Source organism: Pagrus pagrus (genome assembly GCF_965226575.1).
Source record: "Pagrus pagrus genome assembly, chromosome: 23".
In the NCBI taxonomy this organism is placed as follows: Eukaryota; Metazoa; Chordata; class Actinopteri; order Spariformes; family Sparidae; genus Pagrus; species Pagrus pagrus.
Window position 1 is genome coordinate 8,002,159 of NC_140205.1, and position 7,395 is coordinate 8,009,553.

Genomic DNA, 7,395 nt, shown 5'->3' on the forward strand with positions numbered 1-7,395 from the left:
GAGAAAATGAGGGGGACTTCACTCATAAAAAAAAAAAGTGCCAGTGACCGAAATGCCTGCCAATACTGACTCTCTTATTAGTGTTGCGCTGTAAAGCAAGCAAGTGGGGGTGGGACGTGCTTGGACGGGTCATTAACATAAAAAGTGCTGCGTGAGGAGGGGTGCGTCCTCCCGCCAGCAGGTGCTCTCTGCCCGCATCCAGGTGACCTGAGCTGCTGGGAGGACTCAACATTCCCAGTGTGTTTGATGGGAACGCACCTTGTGGCCAGCTGCAACCAGTGCAAGCGAGGAAAAGTGAAGGTTAATTTGCGATGCGTTCGACGTCGTCAGGAAATATTGGAATTGTGAAAGACAAGTGCAAAATGGGAAGTTGATGCGTGTTCTGAAAAATGGAGGGAGGCGTGAATGCAGCACAACAGAAAGGATTTCCACCTTGTTTTTATTTGTAGTGGGCTAGACTGAACACAAGAGGACGTCATGCAAAAAGAAAAGGCAAGTTGCAATATCGGTAACACCTCAAAAAAAGATGCACAAAAATGTGAGGAGCTGCTTAGTAACGAGTGAGGAATGAATCAGGAACTACTTGATGATTAATGAGTCTTGAATGAGCATAATCTAAATACCAGTGAATCAACATACTGACCACTTTGTTATTAATAAGGTGTTCCTGTTTATGAACCAGACAGAGTCGCACAAACCAGTAACGACTCATTAATTACTAATTACTGAATCATTAGTTACTGTTTTTGTGCCCCCTGAAGTGAAACATAATACTGAGTAGTTACTCATTAAATACTAATTACTTAATCATGACTTACTCTTTTTGTGCAGCCCCAAGTAAAAATGAAGCATATTGCTAAGTAGTCACCATGTAGACTAATTAATTACTTGTTACTGAATCATTAGTTACTCTTTTTTTGCGTACGTTCAACTAAAGTGAAGCAATACGGAGTAGTTACCAAGTAGACTCATTAAATACTAATTACCTAAGCATACTCATCTTGTGTACCTTCAAGTAAAGTGAAACTTAATACTGAGTAGTTACCATGTACACTTGTTAATTAGTAATTACCTAAGCATTAGCTACTCTTGTGCCACCTTCAAGTAAAGTTAATACATTGAAGGTGGCATAAAATAACGACTAATAGTTCAATAATTAGTAATTAATGAGTCGACTTAGTCACTACTCAGTATTATATTTCACTTCATGGGGCACAAAAAGTATATGATGATTAAGTAACTAGTAATTAATGAGTCGTTACTAGTTTGTGGTTAATAGTTAATCAGGAACAAATCATTAAGAAAATCACTGGTTTTGACTGCAGTCATTAATAGAGCATCTTCATACACTATACAGTCCTTTAATCACAGTTATCCAAGGATTACTCATTGACAACGTTTAATCCTCAAGTAGTTCCAGTATCATTCCTCACTGATTTCTTAGTAACTCGCTCACATTTTTGTTTGAAAGTGTTACCGTGATAGCTTTCGAATCAAAGCCTGCCAGTAAAAGGACAGAAAGAAGAAAAAGTTAGCTTCAAATGTGTGTTTGAAGCCAAATCTTATCAAGACATGTGAGGACACAGCAGGCAGCACTAGAAGCTGCGTCTCAGAGGAAGTGCAGCTGTTTTCCCCCGGGCTCATCTGGAAATACAGCCATTATTCTTACCATGCTACCACAGAAAAATGATTCAACTTCTAGTTGAGCATTTTTCTACTAACAGTTTAGATATGAGTGCCAGAATACAATACTGAGTGTTGAAAGATATAATACATTGTCTTTAAAGAGCAAAAGTAGGATGAAGAGGACAATCCAGCAAGAAACATTCACTTCACATTCATAGTTTCAACCCCACAAACTAGAAGGAGGTTTTTTTTGTCCTTTATACATTTTAATCTTATCCAGATGTTTAATTTCCAAAACAATACATGAGATCCAGTTAGAGACAAAAGCCTGTAATTGTAGCTTTTTGTTGTTTAATCCGTTACATGCCAGTTGGAGGAAGGGAAACCGCACATAAGAAAAGTACTACTTTGTGAGAACTGGAGCATTACGTCAAAACATCAAACATAATGACCTTGTTATGACTCGCCTCATATGACTTGCTGTTGCTGTGTGGGAGTGTGTACGTGCAAATCTCACCACTGTAACCACAAAGCAAGTGGGTACACATCCTCTTTACCTTTGGGGCAGAGGGAAGTGCTGTTAGCTCTAGCTGCCGTTAGCTCAGTTAGCCATGCAGCTAGTAGTCCTATTAGCTGACTCTGAGCTTGACTAAGAGCTAGAAGCCCCAGGAGAGAGTGTTAGTATTTACACAGCTAGCACAAGATCTATGGACCACTGGTAGGAGGAGGTTTTCAGGACTGGGGCGGAGGGACCCAGCGGGGAATATGAGCGAGGATCGTCACCGATATGGCTGGAGGAGAACCAAACATGGCCTCCAGGGGCCAGTTTGACCACAGCGAATACAGCGGCCTCTAATGAGGACAGGGAACAGGAGAGGTGGGAAGCAAGAAGGAGGTCAGGCATTAGTCAGCACCCGCCTCCAGGGTCGGTCACAGGTTGCCAGGAGTCAAACCTAACAAGAAAACAAACCTCTGAGTTGTTAGACTGAAGGCACACTACCGTGATTCACAATCACCTCTTGAGGGACAAAGCGACAAAACAAGACAGGACCCGTGGGCCGACGCTAGCTGGTTAGCACGTCAACTTCAGCAGATATCTCTGCAACGCAAAACACAGACGTCTTTAACATAACGTCAAAGGTGTTATGTTAATTTTTGGATGTTTTAAACAAAATCTCTTACACATTACACCTTTAAGGGCATGAAAACTCCACAACAGGCCTACAGACCCGAAGCCCTGACTATCACGGGCCAAACTAATAAATACTCAATCCCACACTTCTCATAATACACTCAATTTGTTACATATGTCTTTCCAGAAACAGGCCCATGAAATAATGTTATAGCGGCCATATGTAACTGATTTGGAGGACGCTGACAAAAACTGCCTTCCTGCCAACAGGGGCTCTGGATTGGAAAACGATTATATGTTCTGGAAACACAGCTCGGCTATGAGACCAGAACTGGAGACACACATTCAACAAATGAAAGAGGAACGATCTCTAACTGGCTGCTGTTTCGGGTCACGCAAGGCCCAGGTGTGTCCCGTGCCACTGACTAAACCCTCCCCGCAGCCCCGGAGAGACAAAACGCTGACTGTAAGTAGGTCAAACCAGGCAGACGGACCACCACTGAGGCACTAACAAAAGGCGGATGTTGTCATTTAGTTGAGAATACATGTTGCTATATACACACCGATAAGATGGAGCAACGTTAGCGTTCGTCTGAGTCATGTTTCTGGCCATGTGATGATAAAAAAAAAAAGGGGAAATCACAAATCACTTTGCTGATTTAAAGCGACCGCTTCAAAGACAAACAGGCACGCACGCCAGCAAGAAAGCAGATCAGGATCCGTTTGGTTCAGTGCACATTCTGGCTCCTCGCTTACAGTCTTTGACGAGCATTTCCACTAAATGACAGATTTCTGGATCAAGACTGCGTTAGCAAGGGCGTGGTCAGTGTCAATAATGATTCATAGTTCAGCTCAAAGATGGTGTGTGCATAAATACTTAACACCTCCACAGTATCTGATGAGCACACACACACAGTTCAGTCCCTTTCTGACCAGTTTTTCGTCTTCACTAAATCATGGGAAATAAATCAGAGTCCGATGAGAACAGTGAGACCGAACCGCAGAGTGACTGAGCCAAAATAAATACACAATTGTCTAAGAGCAGATGTCTCTTATAACCAGTCATTTGAAGAGGGGAGGATCAGTCCTCGCCTCAGGTGTATTCAGTGTTTTTCTCTCTCATATGTTAAGAGTTGTATTCTTGTATTCTCCCATGGAGCTCGGGCTGTGTTGGGACCCGCTCATGTGGGTTTGTGAATGGCACCGAGACACTGCAGTGATATCTGTCGATCAGTACAAATAAATCTTAGGTAGCTTTACTTCTGAACAGTGGCCTGTCTTTACCAAGTTCTTACTTGTCTAAGTGGCTGCCTCTTTTAAAGTTAAAACAAGAAGGAGCAATATTTTGACAACATGACATGCTGACATACTCTGTCTGGTTCTGCTCCACCTCGGGACACGTCTTTGGCAATTCTGCGAAGCTTTGTTTTTATCCTTTAAGCTCTTTAGTCTGCTCAAGTTGTTTTAGTGTTTCTCGGTACATTTCCACATTTCACGCTCGTGAGTATGGAAGCCCATTTGTGCCAGTTTGAGAACAAAGTGGATGAAAACTGATTGTTAAAAAAAAGAAAATTCCCATGGTAAGTCATAAATATGAGATAAAAGTCAGTTGTGGAAAAGGCAAAATTATAAATTTGACTTTTTAATCTCAAAATTATGACTTTCCATCCCATAATTTAGACATTTATCTCATAATCTAGACATTTATCTCATCATTTAGACATTTAATCTCATAATTGAGACTTTTTTATCTCATCATAATTACTTTTTTCTGTATGTTTGACTTTATCTCATAATTTCATTTAACAATTTTGACATTATATCTCAGAATTTAGACATTTATCTCCATTTTTTCTTTCTGGCTTCCATCAGTAAACTTTCCAGTAAGCGGGCAGCTTCTTCGTTTGCATTAAGAGACTTCAGTATACTCGTTACAACACATAATTCAGTTTATTACAAAAAAATAAAATGAACAATAAAACATACATATTGGCCTGTCGAAACCCACAACATTCCCAATTTCTAGTGCAAAACATAGTTCAATAGTGGGGTCAGGTTTGTAGTTGCTTCAAAACACAGACTTGCTGCTACAGTGTTTGACAGCACACAGCGACACGACGAGGGATTTTCCAAATTCAAGTGTCAGTGCAATCATTGAGTCTCATTGTCTGTTCTTCCATTGCTACAGTATCCAGCATGCCGCAACACCCAGCACGTCCATCCAGCTGCCTTTTTTTTGTGACCCAATATGTCCTCATGAGCCGATGTGTTTAGTCACCGTCGATCCTCTCCGGTGACTCGTTGATGAGGCCTTCCTCTGTGTCTTTGTCTGGTGGCTCAGCTCCGTGGTGTAGCGATGGTCCTGGTGGTACATCAGACCACCAACGGAGTCTGCTAATCCAAAGAGGACGGCGAGGACGCTCAGCGCCGTCCCAATGAAATATATCTTCAGGACTGCTGCCACCATGGCTCCTGTGGTGAGGGACAACTGGCTGCAAGAGACAAAGAATAAACAGATTAATGACAGCTCAAGTATTTGGTATTATGGTTAAAATCTCCAATATTTTCTCGTTGCATCTTCCTAAATTTAAGGATTTCCTGCGTTTCTTTGTCATATTTGACAGTAAATGAAGACTCTTTGGGTTTTCAGACAAGAAGCTATTTGCAGACGTCACTTTGGGTTCTGGGAAACTGTGAATCATGAAAATAATCCTTGCAGCCCCTCAAACATGCACAAATACAATATTTTTTGGCCAATTTTAAACATTTACACCATATGCACATGCTAGATGAACTATTGCAGAGCACAATGCATTTCAGTTGGTAGAGGGTTTCGCAGAAATGACTCGTGTGAGGAGAAGCTAGTCTCCTCAGCTCTCACTGTGGCACATCAACAGGAAGAAGCCATCCAATGTTGCATTCACGGGCTGTTGGAGATATCGATTTTTAATCATTAATCACCCAAAAATTGACTTTAATCTAACTGAAAACGTTTGAATAATCCCACTGTTGCTAACATAACAGCCGGTAAACGCCACGGTTGTTACAGGAGCTACTGTTAGCTGCTGCTATCTTGTTGTCCAACTTCTGCAAATTTACTGCGCGGATAAAATCCGACTTTAAACCGATGAAGCTCGCATGCAAGGCGCTTAAAGACACGAGCTTGAAGGCAGCAGCGGGAGCCACATGGCTTTGGATACGAAAAAGTCCACATGGCTGTTAATAGGCTTCAATCTTGGCGTGTCATTTTTCAACAACACGTAAAACAAGAGCAGCGTAAGTCGTTTGTACGACAACTCACCAACTCAGCCGAAGTGCGACGTCTCCGCGTGTGTTTCTCTCTTCGTTGAGGCTCAAGTCGCTCCGAGCAACAAAACCTCAAACAAATCCGCTGATAATCGTCGGTAAGAAGTTATTTTTCCTCTTGTTGTGAGCTCAGAAAGTCCTCATGTCACTGGAGCTGACACCGGGCTCTGTCTGCCTCCGTGCTGCTGCTGCTGCTGCTGTGTGAGCTGTCTATGAAACAGGCTTGTTATAATGACTCTGTGACATCATCATGTTGCAGCAGCTTCCTCTTACTCAGTGTGTGGAGAGGTCAGGGACTTCCCAGGGCATCGTGCCTGTTTTTCTATTTATCTATTATATTTTATATTATATTTAATTGTTATTTTTATATGTCTTGTCAGGAATAAACTCAGTGTGTGCTCTCAATCTTTTTACTGCATCATTGTCAGAGTTAAGGTGAGGAAACCTTGGAAAAACTTAAAATCCACCTATATCCCTCTTTAAAATGTCGTAATTATTTGCATTTTCGATATAGCCTAGTGCTATGTTCAGTTATACTCCCCCCCCCCCCCCAAAAAAAAAGTGTCCAAGCTTCACACACACTTTCCAAAATAAATTTGAATATCATGGAAAAGTTTATTTATTTCCATAATTCCATGCAAAAAGTTAAACTTTCATAGATTATAGATTCAGGGCCCACAATTTAAACAATTACGTATTTATTTGTACATAATTTGGGCTTCCAGCTCATAAAACCCACAAAAACAGGAATTCAAAAAATTTTAATACTGTGAAGAAATCACCAGTCACTTCTCAGCTTTTGCAGAAAAAAAAAGAAAGAAATTAGGATCACATCAAATCAATCAAAATATGGTACTTTCAAAACGATCAACCAAATACTTGGTTGGGAATCCCTTTGCCTTAAATCACTGCAATCAGCCTGTGGCATTGCCTGGGAGTTATGGAAGCCCAGATTTCCTTGATGCTTGCCGTCAGCTCTTCTTTGTTTTTGGGTCTGGTGCCCCTCATTCTCCTCTTGATAATACCCCATAGATTCTCAATGGGGTTTAGGTCCGGCGAGTTGGCTGGCCAGTCAAGCACTGTGATGGCATGGGCATCAGACCAGGTTTTGGTGCTTCTGGCGGTATGGGCAGGGGCCAGGTCCTGCTGGAAGATGAAATCTGCATCTCCATACAGATCCTCAGCAGAAGGAATCATGAAGTCCTCTAACACATTCTGGTTGACTGTTGCGGTGACCTTGGATTTAAGAAAGCAGAGTTTACCAACACCTGCACCGGACATTGCACCCCAAATCATGACCGACTGTGGATATTTCACACTGGACCTCAAGC

The 7,395-nt window shown here is 41.8% G+C and overlaps 1 long non-coding RNA gene across 1 annotated transcript; it reads right to left on the reverse strand.

Moving 5' to 3' along the window:
* Nucleotides 1–4,683: 4,683 nt before the first annotated feature.
* LOC311252260 lies at nucleotides 4,684–6,341 on the reverse strand. The gene is made up of 2 exons (XR_014621507.1): nucleotides 6,060–6,341; nucleotides 4,684–5,250 (listed from the first exon to the last, which is right to left on the reverse strand). It is a non-coding gene; the product is annotated as an uncharacterized lncRNA (long non-coding RNA).
* Nucleotides 6,342–7,395: the final 1,054 nt, after the last annotated feature.